This window comes from Rhinolophus ferrumequinum, chromosome 12, assembly GCF_004115265.2.
Source record: "Rhinolophus ferrumequinum isolate MPI-CBG mRhiFer1 chromosome 12, mRhiFer1_v1.p, whole genome shotgun sequence".
Classification (NCBI taxonomy): Eukaryota; Metazoa; Chordata; class Mammalia; order Chiroptera; family Rhinolophidae; genus Rhinolophus; species Rhinolophus ferrumequinum.
This window is the reverse complement of record NC_046295.1, coordinates 19,203,335-19,223,121: the sequence shown is the minus strand read 5'-3', so window position 1 is coordinate 19,223,121 and position 19,787 is coordinate 19,203,335. Positions and strand designations below refer to the sequence as shown.

Here is a 19,787-nt window from a genome sequence, read left to right as displayed (position 1 = left end):
ATGAAGTGAGATTAAATCTATTGAATAAGACCCAGTTTTACATATATAAATCAAACTAGAAATCTGATTCCTCAGGAACTTGATACAATTTAGTTATATAGTAGCGTATCAACTCAAGTATTAAGGAATGAAAGATCAGAACATACTGGCAGCATTTATGACAAACACCAGGCTTTTAAAAAGCTAAAGTAAAAAATTAAGTCAACTGTTTGCACATTAGATATAGCACATTATGTAAAAAGCCCTTGAGTGTTATGATTTTACTGTACTTTGCACTTGTAACACTCTTGTTCTTAATCACATTGAAACATATTACATTACTTTTTAAATAGAATGCACCCTGCCACAAAGCACTCAATCTTAACAGTATTCCAGAATAGCATGCCCATATGAAAGATAGGTTTATGAATAGGTTTATGCCCTATTCAAGGAGATGAAACAGCTCAATAGAAAGATTAAATAAGGCTCCTGCCAGTGGTTGAATCTTAAAGTCAAAGAGAAGAACACAACTCAAACCAAATGTTACAGGCAAAGGTCAAACGAGAATAATTAAGATCCTAACTTGAAGAGCTAGCTAATGTTCACTCATTCAGTGTAAATCAGAAGAAAAATTTCTCCTCTTAAAGTATGACCATAATAACTTTCACTGAGTCAGTTCCAAAAGATAAATTATAAAACTGAATGAAAGTGAGCTAAATCTCAAAATAACGTTTACAGGGAACCACTCCTATTATGAAACTATTGGACCTTAAGTGCAAAATTACACATTAAAATCCTATTCTTATATCATACTTTAAAAATTAATCCTAGATTTATTCAATATCAAATATTAATAGAAGTATGAATTTTGCTAAGAGCCTTTCAGTTAATTTTTTGTTGAATTCTACCATAGCCTGATTCACTTATATAAAAAGAAAAAAATTGACAGAGAACAAACCAGCAATTTACGCTTCCAGAGTACTTTTTTGTTTGTTGACTTGAATGTCCAGCCCTCAGTCCCAACCCATTCTAACAGGGGATTTAACTAAATGGATGAACATATTTCTATGTACACATACCGCCTATAGAATGGAAATAACAAACTCGGCCATAAGAAAATTTGGGAAGTACGAAATAGTGCTAAAACAATAGGAAAAAGAAAAGTTGTTTATTGTGCTAGTAAATATTTTGGAGGCATTGTAATCCCCTCTGGAATAAAGCCTGTTTTATTTAAATTTATCATAGGACAACAGATACGCTTGTGTTTTACAAAAATTGTTCTCCTTGTGTGCTGTCATAACCTATATTATGAAACCACTACATAATTTAGTTTTTCTTCGAAATAGTCACATTTTTGGACAATGACAATGTAATCACCTAATGAACTAAGTAAATCATATGAATTAATATACACTTGCCCATATTAATTATACACATGGAATACAATCAACCAGAAAGACTACCAAGCAATCAAATAAATTTTTCCTACTCTTTTAATTCCTTTTCCTTATTATTCTATGTTCTTGAAGAAATGCTGGTAGATTATCTCTAAATTCATCTGACTGTAATTTGGGGTCACGAAGGGAGGAAACTATACAACAGAACTTGAAATATCACAGGAAGAAATTTTTAATATTTCATAATGATAATTTATTTATAAATAAATGCATTTGTTCTCACACACAATCCTACCACCCAAATAAACACATATCATACATTGCAAAAAAACTTATTTTCTTTCCTATTTATGACAAAGAGCAGTAGATATTTAAAGACAGCAAATTTCAAATCACTTCTTCCTTAATAGTAACAAAGATATGATTTATTTAACATCTTTCACCAAGTCCCTGAAAGATCGCTGATGTCAAATAAATCCATAACAGAAGGAAATAAGTAGCATAAGAGCCCTGCCAGCCATTCCTTTTTACAGATGGAATATGACAACTTAAGCAATTTACCCAGAGGTCAGGGAGCTAATTCCTGGCATTCAATCAATAGATATTTATTAATGGTTTCTATGCCCGGTACTCTGTGCTTGATGCTCGGATGAAAAGTATTTTCTTCTTTTTGCTTATTTGTATCTTCTCATTTTTCTACAAAAATTCTTACTTGTGAAATAAAAGAAAAATGCTTTTAAAACAATAATGTGATGCTGAGGGAATTCAAGAGAAATTCAGGAAAGAACAAGGCTATGGGAATTTGAAATATTTGGAAAGTCAAGGAGAAGTGGTATCAAGGTCTCCCACCTATATGTACCTTCCACTATCTATCTTTTCATATAGATATAGATGATATAGCTATAGAAATAGACATAGACAGATTAGAGATATAGAGATACAGACACACACACACACACACACACACACACACACACACACACACTATATTAAGAGTTGAATTTTACAAGGAAACCAGATTTAGAGCCAGCAAATCTGTGTTCGCTGCCTGGCTCTCTGACATTTCCTAGCTGGGGTAACCAACTTTAGGCAAGTTACATAACTCCTTTCTACCTCAGATTCTTCTATCCATAAAATAATTAAAAGCACCACTGTGCAGTTCCAATATAATATATTAGGTAAGTTATGAGAAAATCACTTTGTAAATGATAAATTCCTACCAAACATTCATCTTAACACATGAATATTTTGCCAACAATTATACATCCTTCTGCTAAATGCGGTCAAAGAAGAGGTCTCATGTAGCCCAAATTTCTGACTAACAGAGAGTTAAGTGTTAGAGACATTCAAACATAGTCTCCTGCCCTTCAGAACAGCTCCCATCATCTTACGGGTATGGGAAACTTGTAAGAAATGCCAATTTTGAGTTCCCACCCCAGACCTTTGGAATCAGAAACTCGGGAGGCCCCAGCGACCTGCCATCCCAGGCCTTCCAGGCTCTCAAGTGTGAGAAGCCACTGTTCTGGAGCGTCTCTCACACACTCACCCTCATCCAAGCAAAAACGCACTCTTCTTCTGTGAATCCGTTTTTCTCGTTGCTTCAGTTACACAGCTGTTTTTCCTCCACCCACTGTGTAAAGTTACTTCCTTTATCCCATAAATTACATCACTTTCTAAAACATCACTATTTTTGAAAGGACCAATGGATTATGTACAATCACCCCCTAAAATGTCCTTCTCCCTCTAACACTATTTAAAGAATACAAAAATTGTTATAATATTCAGTTTCACCAACTGTAATTAAAAAAAAAAAAACCAGGAAGAACAGCAGCAAAACAAAATGTTCAAGAGAAACCTTACGATTCTTAAGGTGATAAGAACAGAAGAGGTATGTCTTTTTACTGCTGAAGCAACCCCTGCCAAGAAAATATAGACATGGGCATAGAAGAAACTTTCTGAACACCAGAGGCTAAACGACAGTTGCTTTTTTCATTGGTTAGTAAGGAGTAGGACTGGGTCCAAAATTCAAGCTTAATCCACCAGATAATACTCAATCTTTTCCCAAAGAACTGTCAGGAACAGAGTAATCCCATAATGTCACTGCTACAAAAACCATAAAAGAAAAAAAAAATGCAAAAGACAACAAAAAACCTAATTGTGCTAATAAACTCAAAGAGCAAAGTAGATGCAGGCTATTTAACCAAAATAGGTTACTCAAGCCTGGCCCATGTACAACAATGAAGCACAATACATAAATAATTATTGTGCAACTTGCAAATTACTACTGCACTTTCTAGTCATTGCACAAATAGAACTTATTGTATCACACTCTTGGTGGATGACTGTTCCTAGAAGGCTAGAGATGATGCCCAATAGAAGTGTCAAATGCTTAGAGACATGGAATACAGTTGATTCCCTTCACTGATGATAAAATAACCAGCCCCTTGACACACAGGGACTCTGACCTTTCTGCAGCTGCTTCTGATTTGCAAGTGTCGGCTGGGAGTATCTTTTTCTGTCTCTTGGCTCCTAAAATTGTAATATATCATTTCTGAGGCCCTCGGCATGATTTCTAGAACTCTTTAATGATTGGACTGATTTGGAACAAAAGATTCTTCAGTAACTTCACCTTAAAACCACACAGGAACTCATAGTAACGTACTTAAATGAACTGAGTATATTGGGGCGGGGGTGGGCAGTGAGGGGAAGGTAGTTGTAAAGAGTTTGCATCTCTTCTAATCTAAATGCTAGCTAAATTTACAAGACTAGAACACCTTGAAAATTAAGTCTGGGTGGGTACTAATGTTCAAATGCAGCTGTGATACTTTCATTTTCAATGACTAGCTGATCCACAATTAATATTCGCTATACTATGTCAATCACTTTCCAGGTATTGCTTATAAATGGACCTATCTATCTTGTCCATCAGCTCCTGTCCGTGAATCCCCTCACCCATCCACTACAAGCCTCAGTCTACTCCCAAAGCCTCTGCCTTCGTTCAGCAGAGACCTTGAGGACATCTTAGCCTCTATCCCATCCTGATTTCATTTCATTCTAAATACAGCCCCTGTCTCTGATCTAGCTGTCAGCTCAAAAAGGTAGTGCCCTACAAGGAACTTGACCAAAGAGTTCTTCAAGGAAAAAGCAGACCAAATGTCCTATGACTATAATTTAAGGAGAACAATTTTCTCCCACAGTTGTAAACGATTTCTGAAGGCAATATCCATGAAAAGCAGTTTAAATAAATAAATCATACTTATCTGCAAGACCACGCTCTAAATATTTCTATTCCACATCCCATCAGGACTTCTTGAATATTTTTAAATGATTGATAGGTACAAAGAATAATGTTCTAACCAATGGAGGACTTCATTGTCATAAGTAAATATCCAAGACTCCTGGCTGAACTAGAATAATTTAATTCTATGAATTCACCAAAGGACTGTGAGCCTGTTATAATGGCCACTCATCGAGCCAAAGCTTTGAGGCTAGCTGACATCATGAAGCAATGGCAAGAGAAAAGCAAAAGAAAGAATGCAAAATCTGTTGCCTTAAGAGTTGATTCATGCATTTTAAACGTCAGTATGATTTATACAATCTTTAGGCTCAAGGTGAAGCTATTTGTGCTGATGGAAAGAGTCTAGAAAGCAGAAATTCAAACACAGCCGAAATGCCAACCACTTGATTGTTAATGGCTATGCTTTCTACAGTAAATTTTTATAATGTGAAAGAAGGCAGCTAAACAGATATCCCGTTATAATTTACCTAAAAAAAGCACATCGTGTCCTAAGTCTTAAATTTTCACAAAGGTACCCATCAAATCTTCCCTCCTAGAAGCCATTCTGCATTTTATTAACTTGATGGTACAATTTCAAATTCTGATCTTGCATTAAAAATAAGGCACAGATCACCTTCAGTTAAGAAAAATGAGAATACGTTAACATATATTAAACATTTTCACACAACTTGCTACTTTTAGGCTGCTGTGTTGAAATGACTCATTCTTAAAGGCAATCAATCCAACAGGAACAGAAATATATCATTTACAGCTGATTAAATATGGTGCGTGGCACATTTGTTTAAAAAAAAAAATACTGGCCCAACGTCCCTGGGTCACAAATGGAAGCCCCCATTTTCACATTGTTTTTTTGGGGGGAGGGGGGCCGGGGGGAATCACATTTTACTTGCATTACTTTTTTTTCCCATTTAAAAAAATTTTTAATTTACATTACCTACCTTTTCCAGGAATTTGGCATACTCTAATTATGAGGGCTATTGCCCCACCAAAGTTGAGTTATCCTCTAAAATATAGATATTTTATTTTGATGGGTTGAAGGTAGCATATTAGAAAAGCTATCAGTCAGGGTGTTATTTCAGTTAGCAATAAACTGTCCTACTAAAGCAAACTATATATTTCACTAATGCATATTTTCCTAAATATCAAATATGAGAATGCAACCTAAAAAATTTCCCAATTGTTCCAAATTTACTTGATCCAAAAACATTTAGGAAATGACTGTTCCAACATTAATGCATCCATTTGGTGAAGACATTTCTGGATAAAATGCCTTACGATAAATAAGGCTAACAAAACAGGGGAGTAACCTAGGGTCTGAGCAATTTACACACTTGATTTTCTGCCAGCTTCTACAAGTACTGAAGAGGCCAGTCAGTAGGTTTGTTTTTCAAACAAGCTACTAGAGAGATCCAAATCAGAGAAATACTTTTAAACACAGTCTCTGGGACAGCAACTTTACTTTGATGAATATTTCCCAAGGTCAAATATGTCATCTAGCAAAGGTTCCTCATAGACTTCAGCATGTCTCACCCACACGTTCCTTCATTATATTATGCAAACACGTTATATAGCAGTCACTTGTGTAATGGTACCAAAAAGAAAGAAAAAAAAAAGCCAAAGAATTTATATCCTTAAAACAAAAAAGTAATGGCACTTTAATTCAAAACTCATGGAGAAATAAATGTTAGAGTAAATGGCAACACATAATTATACACCAAAAATTAAACAAAAGTTTACAGAATTATACTGGAAACTCCATTAATCATATCATACCTGGTTGAATGAAACTCCTGGGAAACGCCAACGAAACTCAATCTTCTAAGCATTTAAAATGAAAAACAATTTACATTCTAAAACAATACCTTATCTTGAAGCCCCTCTCTTACCATCTAAAACTAAGTGGCATCTTCATCCTAAAGACTGACATTTCATTGAGTTCTCAACCTTAAACACAAATTGTTCATAATAAATATGATAAAAATCATCAGTTGGCTCAAATGCCATGGTGTAAACTCACGTCAATTACTGTAGAATATGTTAAGGAATCTACCCTTTAAAAACAAAAGTCTTTACTATCTGTGAATGAAAGCAAGGCTTTAAAAACTGTAGTCTTTCGTTTTTCCATCATGCTATAAACATGCTATAAATAGCTTGACAGACAGCTTCACCTTTAACTGAACCAACTCTGACTTAGAACAGGGATGTGGACGTTTGTCTCCTCCCTTCCCTGGGGCCCAGTGGGGTAAATGCCGGAGGGATTCCACACAAGCTTTAGATGTCTTGGACTTAGACCCTATTTGTTTTGGAAGCATGGGTTCCTTTCTTATTACATTCTTCTATTTGCCAGGAGAAAACTGGAACAAAAATGATATAGTCTAATGTGTTGACTTCAAGGTTTATTTCATCAGTCATGACAGGAAATGTCAAGGCTTTTTCCCCCCCTTTTGAAAGCAATAAACTCGACAAGTTTGCTTATGCCCTTTGTTTTTCGGGTTGGGTTTGGTTTGGTTTGTTAGTATTTTAGAGAGAAGAGTGAAACAGTGAGTCTCTAGTTTACGTGCCATTTGGCTAGCAAACAATGATGCAGTCTCACATCCCCAATTAAAAATCTTTGAAAGTAGACCCCCCCCCAATAAAAACATACTCTGCCACCCAAAACTGAAGCTGACCATCAACCTATCACCTTTACGTGAGCATATTTTTCTGCTGACCAAAAGGATAAAGCTGGACAGAAAAACAAAAAAGCAACTTTAGTAATTCCTTCCTCTCCTATCTGCTCTGGGATCCAGGGGGCCGAGACATAGGCCCAGGGAGAGTCTCATAACTTCTCCCCAGGACTCAGTTTCTTACACGAAATGAGGGGTGGAGCAAGTGTCCTTTCAGGCTGTACAGTCCTTCTGTTCTAGTGAGACACTGAGCGTAACTGTCCTAATGGTACGAGTTGTGTTTGCCAACTCTCTTTTATCCTAAAATGGGATGAGCAATCACTGGGACATAAAAGCAACCAAGAAAATCCTAAAAGGTAGGAATATTTGCAATGATTGTATATTTCATATAGACTACAAATCAGTAAACCATTTAAGTATTTAGGCCTTGGGTGGGGGGAGGAGGATGCAGCAGAAGTGTCGCTCCAGCCTTGTGAGTTTCATCCGCTACCGACAATTGCCAAAGCAGGAAGTACAACCATCATCTGGGCCAATCAGGAAGAACACAGCCTCATTCCAATACGAGATGTCCTATGCCCTGCCCAGGGCTGAGTGCAGTTGTGTTTCCAGCATGATGAGGCATGAGCAGTCCTTCACAGCCCACAGGGACCTGGGATTCTTGCCGCACTGGTAGTAGCTACACCGGGGATGGCATCTTGTTCCTCCAGTCTCCAGTCTGACATGGGTGCTGAGGTTAACATGCGGGCCTTGGCTCTCATTGCACAGAGAGGAGATGTAAGTTCTGTGAAAAGAGTTGTTCTATCTCTGCCTTGCTCAGCACCGTACCCCAGGGCCCAGCATAATACCTGGCACAGAACAGGTCCTCAATATCTATATACCGATTGGCTCCCATGCCTCTGAAAAGTAAGGCAGAAATATAACCCAGAAGTACGGCTGCTGAACTGCAGAGTGGGCCACTGTACCCTGTCAAGGGTGAACTCAAACTATGGATCATGACCTTCCAAAGCCCTAAAACCCAGGTGCGAAGATGACTTCAAACATCTCTTCCTCTGCAAACTACCACTGCAGTGAAGATGGCAGACACAGAAAGCTATGGCAAGTGAAAAGAGCACGGGACTGGGAATAAGACGACCTGGTTTCAAATTCTAAACCCACCACTTAATAGCTATGACCTGGGGCAAGTCCTGGTAACCTCTCAGCTCTCCTCATATGTAACAAGGGAGTACTACTTACTTCACAGTCTAGTTGTATTTAGAAATGAGGCCATGTCTGTGGAAGCACCAGGAAGCGGGGAGGAGAGAAAAGAGAGAGAGAGAGGAGGGGCTGGCTTCAACAGAGGTGGACTTCCAGCTCTAGGAACTCAGAACAGAATTTTCCAGAGAGGGCTGGGAGTAGAACAGCAGCTGTGGGAATGAACTTGAGAGACTTACCAAGAAAGAGATTGACAGGACCTGATGACAATTTGGATTTGAAAGCTCTCAATTAAAGAGATCCTGGTCTGCCCTCATCTGGCAGGGCCTGAATTCGTTCTCTCATGTTATTCCTAACATGACAGAGCTCTTTAATTATTGAGGGGTATGGATAATTTGGAAGGAACTGCTTAAAATAATCTCCTTTATAAGTTTAACGTTCTAATATGACATAATGCTGCTGACTGGTTTTTTGTTTGTTTGTTTGTTTGGGGGGGGGGTGTTACTGGCTCTTTTTATGCTTTTAGGTTTCTTGTGAAAGTTTTTAACTTTGTACTTGTACCCCAAGGCGATTACTGTGAAGGGTGCCTTTTAAGCCCTAGAACTATTTCTCTAATTAAGTTGCTTATTATGTTGTTACTGCTGTGGGCCTCTCTTTACATCTAGAGCAAACTATTTGTTTTGTTTTTTTTCCTATAGGTTATTTCTTTTTAAAAAGGGAAAACAGGTGATTCCCTGTCTCCACCTTAAACGAATCCAAAAGTTTTCCAAATTAGTGCCGGGTTCTAAGCTGAGACCTTCCTCTGAGAAGACCTAACCTATTTGACTCAAAGCAAGCAGTTCAGAAAGGAGAAATGAACAAAGCTGAGAGAACTCAGGTACCACACGAGCTTGGAATTCTGGGTCACCACTAACTGGGTAGCTATGATATGTCAGGTTAGTCACAATTTCTCTGTGACTCAGTTTCCTTAATCAGACATGGGTGGTAGTGTCTGTTCTAGCTTGCTTGCTTGGGATGCTGTGAATAACATTCTTTTAAAAAGTCAAAGTAGCCTTCATTTGCCCTCCACCCCCGGCAGCTGCAGCCCGACCCGCAATGAGCCAAGCAGCCAGAGCTGCAAGCTGAAAGGCGGCAGGGAAACCCCTCAGGGAACCCTAGGGCACCTCTTCCCCGGCCTCGCCATGGCGACTTATGAACAGAGCTGCGCGCAGCCAATGTGTATTCCTCCATCGTACGCTAACCTCGGCAAAGCTGCCAGAGATATTTTCAACAAAAGATTCTGCCTGGGGTTGGTGAAACTGATGTGAAAACAAAGTCATGCAGTGGTGTGGAATTCTCAACATCTGGTTCACCTAACACAGGCACTGGTAAAGTTACTGGGACCTTGGAGACCAAATATAAATGGTGAGTATGGTCTGACTTTCACAGAGAAATGGAACACTGGTAACACACTAGGAAGTGCGTTTTGTCAAGGTTTGAAACTGACGTTTGATAACACCTTTTCACCAAACACAGGGAAAAGACGTGGTAAAATCAAGTCTTCTTACAAGAGGGAGTGTAAAACCTTGGTTGCAATCTTGACTGATTCTGCTGGACCTGCAATCCACGGTTCCGCTGTCTTTGGTTATGAGGGCAGGCTTGCTGGGTCCCAGGTGACCTCGGATGGTTCCAAATCAGGAATAATTTTGTAGTGGGCTGGCTACAGGACTGGAGACTTCCAGCTACACACTAATGTCAATGGTGGAACAGAATTTGGAGGATCGATTTATCAGAAAGTATATGAAAATCTTGACACTTCAGAAACCTTGCCTGGACATCAGGTACCAACTGCACTCGCTTTGTCATAGCAGCTAAATAAATATCAATCGGATCCCACTGTTTCCATTTCTGCAAACGTCAACAACTCTCGTTTGGAGTGCACTACATGCAGACTCTGAGGCCTGGTGTGAAGCTTACCCTGTCTGCTTGGGTAGATGGGAAGAGCATTAATATTGGAGGCCACAAAGTTGGGCTTGCCCTGGAGTTAGAGGCTTAATCCAGCTGAAAGAAACCTCTGGGAATGGGTTATCAGAAGATTTGCTCTTAATATATTTCCAGTGTGACCAGCAAGCTTTTATCCCTCCAAGAAGGTGACTAAACAAAGAATGATCTAAACAAGAGCTGTATTTTAAATATTTAAACAGTTACTTGTTAGCTGGTTGCTAGTTGAATTGGTTATCTAACTAGTTACCGGTGCTATAGTTGTGCAGTCACCTGTTAAGTATTTAAAGGTACTTAACTTTTAAATGCGTTACCCACCAATAATGAAATAGACCTTTACGGAAACTGTCAAAAAAAAAAGTAAAAGTATTTTAGAAATAAAAGGTATAAAAATCAACATTAGAAATGTCACACAGATAATATTCATTTGTGGATGTCACCAAATTTAAATAAAGACTGTGAAATATTTTTCAGGGAAAAATTGAACTAGTTCAATCTGCATAACTTAGAACAATGCTGCAGTATATATAAGACAACAGGCTAAATTATTCACAAGTATGAGTAGAAATTACCTACAGCCCATGCTCTGAACCACTTCAACACAGTGCTTTCAAGGTGCCGACTGAAGCTTCTCGTGTCCTTACAATGTAAAATGTGAAACGATCACAGCCCATAATAAGGTATAGTCCTTTCTACAAATACAAGAGGTATTTGGTATTTTATCTGCTCCCTTCCTTTGCCAAAACCCATATCCTTTCTTCCACTGACTTGGTCTTTGGAAAGCAGGTTTATGGCAACAAAATAAGCAAAATGTAGGTGTACAATATAAGAACAAAAATAAAACTGAAAATTAGCAGAAAGAACTAATGCTGTCTCCTTGAGAGCCAAACTGTAGGCCACAAATTTGTGGGGGCACACCTGCGACCCTTCCGTTTCAATCCTTCCTTACTTCTTCAAAGGAAGGAGCCTAGAAATAAGTAAGCACGTGAAATAGCTCCTCCACTGGCCTCTGGATCAAGGCCTAACTGCTTTCACTCCTGGCTCCTGGCCTTTCACATGAAGTTGCCTAGTTCTGTAAGTTTCCCTTCATGCAAACAGATCCACTTGAGTAATTTCTAGGCTGCATTGAGCAAAGACAAATTTCCATATGGAAACTCAACAATGGTGGATTGACAATTTCAGACGGAGCCAGCCTGCTGCTGGTCTAGTTCAAAGCTGCCTCTGCAAAGAGGGGTAGGACTGCTTTTCCTTCACATGTTGAAGAGACAGACTCACTCTACTGGGCTGGGCACTTCAGTGCAATTTTGCTCTTTAAAACACAAGTATGTGTCTGTAGAGCGCAGTGGAATAAGGATGATAACCAATTAATTCATGGAGCACTCACGTACTGCCGCACTGAAGAAGCCTTCCTACCCTTTTAGAAAGGAGAAAGGGCCAACCACTAAAAGCCCATTTATTTTAAGATCTCAGAGTGACTCGTGTAATGAAGGGTACACAATAGATTCTTGATTAGTTCCTTACTGACCACCTGTTAAGTGCTAGGTGCTACAAATACAGAGACAGCTAGAGCAGAAAGACCCTGTTCAAAGGAAAACAAAAGGCAAACCTGTACATAACTGACTATAATGTGCCAACTGCAGTGTTAGAAGTAATGGCAAGGTGTGGTGTAACACAAAAAAATAAAAGGGTAAGGGTGGCTTTCTTAGGAAGTATTTAAGAGATTCCTAAAGCTAAGCCTTGAAAAATAAGTATTTTTTTTTTGAGGGGGGGAACCTTATGATTCAAGAATCTAAAGTAAAAAGACAGAGAATGAGAATGAGCAAATTACTGCCAGTTCCCCTACCGAAGCCAAGCTTTCCTTGATGAATTCTCTAGAAGTACTTTTTGGGAACTGGAATATTAATATACTTTTCCTAATGATGAACCCACACAGTTCAGTCAGACAGCTAAGAGTTGTTAAATTTCCCATTAAGATTCTTGGCCAATTCTTGATTTAATTTCATAATTGGTAGCACAGAAGCCAACATTTAGCTATTTTCCTCAGGAATCTAAAGAACACAGAACAATGTAAGAAAAACCTAAAGGGTAGCCTCAAATTCCACAGTTATGTGATTTTTTTTCATCCTCGATGTCACTGTGGGGTGCCTATTGGGAATCAGGAATCAAATTGCTCTTTCCACCACCCCCATCCCAGCCCCCCACACCACCAGCACCGCCAAGTAGACCCTTCTCTCAATAATACAGCAGCAGCTAAAAATCTCCTCCACTTCTACGGTATCGAGCACCACAGAAAATTCAATTATTTCACATATACTTGAAAGAGGTTATAAGCTACTTATCAGAGTCAAGATTGTATTTGAAAAGCTAACGCCGTATTTTTCTAAAAAGACAAAGAAAAGAAAAGTTCCTTTCTTAGCACTAAAAAATAAGCACGGCCATTGTTTTGGCCAAGCTCACACAAGTGATCACCTGAGTAGTTCTTCAGAGATCCAGGTCTTAACTTCCTCCTGTCACTACAAGGGGTGGTGGATAATTTTCTATTCAGTCAGAGCACATAAATACAAAAGTAAATGATTTAAAGGGTCTATTACCCACATGAGGACATGACTCAAAAAAAGTGATTATGGATACTACAGAGCAAATGGAATGGAGAAAGAGTTGGCCGTCTGTTAAAATAACTGTGGCAGGCCAAATCCTCACTACATGTTTTTTCAACCACAGCCTCATCTGCTTAACTTTCCTAGGATTTCACCACTAGAATCAAACTGGCAAAGTGTCTTTCAAAAGAGTATTAAATTCTAGGGCCAGAAGGAACTGGGAGATCATTTAAAACACCTCTCTCTAATTCAAGATGACCACACCGTAAAGCCATCCCAAATAAATGAAAAACTTAACGGTTCTTAAAATTACACAGAGAAGGCATGTTAAATGCCTAATTCCATTGGCGTTCATTTACAGTGTTGAATATTTCAGAAAATATCGATTTACTTCTCACGTAACTGCCTCCTCCTATAGCTTATTCTTAATTCATATTTCACCATTGCAAGCTACTTGTATACATTCTACAATTTTTAAATGCATACTTCATGTATTTCAAGCTTTTTTCATCTCCAAACCAAGGACTTGTATTTCAACTTTTCCTACAAATTTTGGCAATATACAACTTGTTACTATTTTAGATTTTTTTCTTAGAAATTGAAATACTAATTTTGAATTAGATGAATTCCACCTATTAGCTCTCCACTTTGTTATGCAAATGAAAACCAACTTTCTGATGCATACAGAGAGGACACTGTTTAACGAGGAAGATTTTTGTAAACAGCACCTTTTCAAACTTCATCTTCCAGTTTTCCCCTATTAGCATGCCAGGCCCATGAACTTCTCCCAGCTCTTTACCATCTAGAGTAGAGATTTCTCCTGAAGCTAAAGCTAAAGTCTCTCACATCCAGAGGGTTTTGTGTCTAGCTTCTTGCTAGATAAGCCTACACAGTCTCAATACTTACTCCATCTGACACCTGAAACCTCCAACCTATACATGTTTGAAGAAATAAGCTCCAAACTCAGTCTTCTCTTATCCTGTCCAGTTTAACCATTCCGAGAGTCCTCTAGACATCTATATAGACATTATCTCCCGATCCAAGAAAGCTTGTCAACAACTAGACTCTTCATCATCACAGCCTCTATTTCCCTCTCTTAGTCACTCCTGAATTTAAATACTAATACCATACATATATATACTATTACACATATATATACACTATTACATATATGTATATTATTACATATATATATATATATACTATTACACACACACAATATACTATATACACAAAATATATATACTATTAGAAATCCTACCTATTATCAGTCAGGAGGTTGAGCAATAGTTTATCATAAAAATACAGAGTTCTAATAAGTCATAAAGAAGAGAATGCATATTGACTAAGATAATTAGCATAAGAGGCATTAAATACTGGTTTCATTTTATTTATTTATTTATTTAATCCAAGAAGAGTTTGAATTTCCAGTGAGAGTGTATTTATTTCTCAGGTAATAAATGTGTTTCATGATAGGGAACACCGACACATCTGTCCTTGCCATTTACTTACCCCCATTTTCTCTTATACAAATCGTGAATTTAACACATTATCCCAGAAACTGTTGGATAACTGTTCATATCCTAAAAGCAGACCTTCCACCCTCTGGCATTACCCTATCTCCAATTGTCTTTGTAGATCTTAGAATTGTACCTGACTATTCAGATGCTAAGAATTGGAACTGATAAATGACAAGTGACTCTGGTATCTTCAGGTACAAAAAGTTGTGAAAAAGACAACCAGAGGGCAACAATTGTGAATCATTTCTGATCCCTAAAAGAGAAATGGCGATCCAATACCCAGTAAACAATTTCACGCAATTGATCAGCAATGTTCAACGACACACCTTCATAAACACTCCTCACATCACTAAAAATAATTACGATTTTTAAAAGTTGAAAATGTATATGCATATGGTTTTTTAAATGACAGACCAGAAAATGTTAACACCATATTTCAAGTACAAGATGCTACTGACTGTAAACGGAGTCAACATTACTTTACGTTATACTAAGAAAATACAGCCAGGAAAACTCTTAGTACTGATCAGTAACATACCCCAATTTCAGAGATGTTACAATGTAGATCTTAAAATTTATGAAATACAGTAGTGATATAATTACAGTTGGTTAATTATTTGTGGGCACATGAACACATAATAAGAGATTTGGCTGAAGACAGTGTACACAAAGGGGCAAGCCAGCAAAGTTGATCAGGGAGGAAAATCTTATTAAATAAGTTTTATTTTCCTACTGGTGCCACTATATTTTCTACTTAGGCCAATTCAAAATTTTGACATTATGGTATTAAGGGAAAACTCAAATACATACTCCACAATGCTTTCCAGGTTATTCTTTTAACTCGTAGCTCTTCTTTTCTAACATACAATAGTCAATCTACCATCCTTGCTCTACACTGCTGTGCTGGAGAAATTTCCCCATTGCTTAATATTTCCTCAATCCACAAACTCAACTGCCTGCAGTTTCTAGAACCAAAAAGATTTCTATCCTTTTGGTCTTTACTTCTTCAGCACTATCATACTCCCTCCACTACCCATCTGCTTGGAAGAAATCTACTTATCTTTCAAAACGCAACCTAAAAATCATTCTTCTTCCCTATTCTCCCCATTAAGACTTTCCTGGCATCTTCCTCTTAAGCTCCCCCAAAATTACCAATTTCTCTGGAATCGTCAATGAGGATACTTATCTTATATATGAGCAACATTTTATGGCACTTAAAATTTGCTTCTCTGTGCCCCGTACTAGTCTATAACCCGTAAAACCTATAAGAACTTTTTTTTTTCATTTTATATCGCTTGGCATTACCAGGGCCTAATATGGTGCTTAACCCAAAGTATTCAAAACATTTGATGAACTACTGAAAACAAATTGTGAACATAAGAACACTATGACCCGGAGAACAATAATTATGTCATCACATCCACATCTTAAATGCAGTTAAATATTTTCAAATGATAAAGATCATGGCCAAGGTCTTTGAAAATATGAATCAAAGTTATATAAGACCCCTGCTGAAAAATCTGTAGTTATTTTTCTTAATCAGATTTTTAAAGAAGAGCATACTCAAGACTCAGTTAATGGTTTAATTTTACATATAAAGTAGCTGTCCTATTTAAATTTCTTTTAATTGGTCAAATTCTCTTAGGGAAATATAAATCCCACACATGATTATAAGGCCGTTTTCAGTTGGCTCCTAGAAAAACTGATTTATAAGTTTCAAATAAGATTCAAATAAGTCATTTGAAGTGATATACCTCCACTTGCTTATTTCTCATATGTTCCAAACATAAAAAGGTATAAAATATCACCACCATAATAATATAATGCAGAACACTAAGCCAAGACATTTAAAATCACATCAATCACATAGAAAGAGATGTACAGTATGTTTTATTGCTAAGTTTTAGTTAGTATACTTTCTGCTTTAAATTGTCTCATTTTTATAAAAGAATATGTAAGCACACATATACACATGTGCATATACATATACGTGTGTGTGTGTGTGTATAGAGTGATTAAATACACATAGAAAAGACTGGAAGGCTACAAAACAAATATAGCAATGATTTCCCCCTTGGAGTGAGACTGGGGAATAAAGAAAGCTTTTTACAGTTTTAAAATTATAAATAAATCAGTACCATTAATTGTAAGAGGGATGCGCAAACAGACTGTACTTGATCTAAAATTTGTACTATATATGTACAGCAATTCTTGACCAATTGTCAAATAATGATAAAATAATAATGGACGTCTTCTCACAGATGCAGATATCATGTTTTCATCATAATGTAACACTTCCCTCACATGCAAGTCATGGTCAAGTCAGACATTTCCTGAAACGTATTTCTGTCTGTCATCAGTTATATCCAAGTGCTGAGCTCTGCTTTTTTGTGTTTGCCAAAATGTTATCATTGAACTCTTGTATGTCATCAATAAGAATGACCACCAAAACCACCATGATTCAAAACTGTTTTGAAAACCTTAGTGAATATAATAAAGTATTTTTTAAAAAAGCCATACATATTTATTTGTACAAGATTACTATCTATTCAGAAAAACAAAGAGAGTCCATTGAAAAAGTGTTTTCCAGAAAAGGGATCCACAAAAGGGATTTCCAGAAATAAGGTAATATACAAAAATATATAGCTTTCCTCCATGGCAGCAATAACTACTTTCTAAAATAACTACTTCCGAAATATAACGGAACAAAGGGCTCCATTTATAAAAGCAACAAAAACTTAATGAACTCAAGAAACACAGATTACCTATAAATAAAGCAATATAACTTTACTGAGAGAGATATAAAATAAGACCTGAAGAAATGAAAAGATATTGCATGCCCTTAGATTGGGAAGATGGAATATCACAGAAAGGTTAATTTCCCATAAATCAATCCATACCTTTAACAGAAATCCAATAAACATCCTGTCCCCTATAAGCCAACATGAACATAAAGCGGTCTTAACAATTAATGAGAGAGAAATGAGGAAAGCACACGAACTGGCAACCCTCCAAAGAAAAGAACAGCTAGTGAAATATATGAAACGATATTCCACCTCACTGGTATCAAAAATGCAAAAGACGATTTTTCTAAAAGATTAGCAAGGAATTTAAAATAAGGTCACACTCAGACAATGCAAATCGGTATCAGACACATGGAGATAAATCTTTCTACTTACTCCTCAAGGGCCAGCTCATAGTTCGCCTTCATAAAACTAAACTGTGTAGCAGAGCTGCTCCCCCCGCACTGCCACAGCCCTGCACGCTCACTCTTTCAGTGGATGTCTAAGAGCCTCCATCAGTTGGTTTATTCCCCAAAGGCAAGGGATATAAGTTTTACTGTGTTTGTATCAGCACTTGTTGATTAACAGAAAACGGTAATAGAGAGGAATCTGGGAGAAAATAAAAACCCACTAAATTACCCATGACATTTTGTAACAACAACAAAACCACCTCCAATTCAGCAATGTTATAGAAATGCATTCATAATTATCTATTGTCGTGTGTCAAGATTCTAAAATAGAATTACTTGAGCAGACCATGAAAAAAAATTATATATACACATATTTGTCTATGTTGATCACCTAAAATAACAGCAGAAAGGACATTAGCTAGTACATGAAAGTTACAAGGCAGAACTAGTTAACACTAAAATATTCCTCGCCTCATTTTTCATTTGTTCTCCTTTAGTCTACCAAATGGAAGGAGAACAAAAGAGTAAAAGTTTTTCTTGTGGAAACAAACTCTTTATTTACCTTTCATTATGACTATCCAAGGCTAAAACCTTACTGCTGTTTAGCAAAATCAGAGGACCTTAACTACTGGAATAAAATTCTATTTAGACCCAACATATGAGGTCTGACAATTAAGTTCGCGAACTTGCCACTGTGCGCTTACATTGGCAGCCCTGTACACACAGCTCGGTAAGGTTTCATAGCCTTGGTATATCAGAGTCTCACAGCTGTGTTTGTGTCGATGTGTGGCGGTGTCTTGCTGAGTGGTGTTCATTTTTGTTGTTGCGCATATTTGTGTGCCGTCGCAAGAATGTCTGAGCTTTAATTAGAGCAACGAACAAACATTACATTTCTTGTTAAACTTGGCAAACGTGGAAGTGAAATCAGGGACATGTTAATCCAAGTTTATGGGGATAATGCCATCACGAAAACGGCAGTGTGCAAAGGGGTTAAATGTTTTTCTGAGGGGAGAGGTCTGATGAAGAGAGGTCAGGGCGGCCAGTAACGAGCAGAACTGACGAAAACAGTGCAAAAATTCATCGAGTTGTGCGTCAAAATCGTCGGCTGACTGTGAGAAGCGTAGCAGACCAAGTAAATATCAATAAAGAAACAGGAAAATCTTAACTGAAAATCTTGGTATGAGAAAGGTGAGTGCAAAAACGGTCCCAAAGGAGCTCTTGCATCATGACAATGCACCAGCTCGCAGGGCATTATCTGTCATGGGGTTTTTAGCCAGTAAACAAATGACTGTATTGGAACTCCCTCCATACTTACCTGATCTGGCCCCCAATGACTTCTTTCTTTACCGGAAGATAAAGGAAATATTGAAAGGAAAACATTCTGATGACATTCAGGACATCTAGGGTAATACGATGACAGCTCTGATGTCCATTCCAGAAAGAGTTCCAAAATTGCTTTTAAGGGTGGAGTAAGTGCTGGCATCAGTGCATAGCTTCCCAAGGGGAGTACTTCGAAGGTGACCATAGTGATATTCAGCAACAAGGTACGTAGTACTTTTTCTAGGATGAGTTCGCGAACTTAATTGTCAGACCTTCATATCACTCAGTTGTTTACAAAAATGAACAAATACAGCTATAATTCTGCCCTTAGAGAAGCTTACAGCCACTCCTGAGAAAACCTAACCTGCTTTCAGCTCAAGCCATGCTTTTCCATGCCCAAAACCAGTAAATTGTTTTATATTCTCTATTCAGTACTATTGAGGAAAACTCCCACTTCCCTACAAAAAGACCATTTGCCCCACAGCAGTCAGTCTGTACCAATAATTTAATTATCAGGCAAAGTATCCACAACCCAAATGCTATACTTTATCAACATCCTAATCTTATCAAACTAATTTCAAAACAACCGTGTGGCATGTGAGATAACATCTATGTCAAAAATCAAGACATTAGCTGTCTAAGAAAA

The 19,787-nt window shown here is 37.5% G+C and overlaps 1 protein-coding gene and 1 pseudogene across 3 annotated transcripts in view; one reads left to right on the top strand and one right to left on the bottom strand.

Annotated features, from left to right (window-relative positions):
* MLLT3 (MLLT3 super elongation complex subunit) overlaps window positions 1-19,787 on the bottom strand; it is a 256,534-nt gene that overhangs the window by 131,126 nt on the left and 105,621 nt on the right. The gene's annotated exons all lie outside the window — the stretch shown is intronic.
* Window positions 9,713-10,566, top strand: LOC117032309 (voltage-dependent anion-selective channel protein 2-like; annotated as a pseudogene).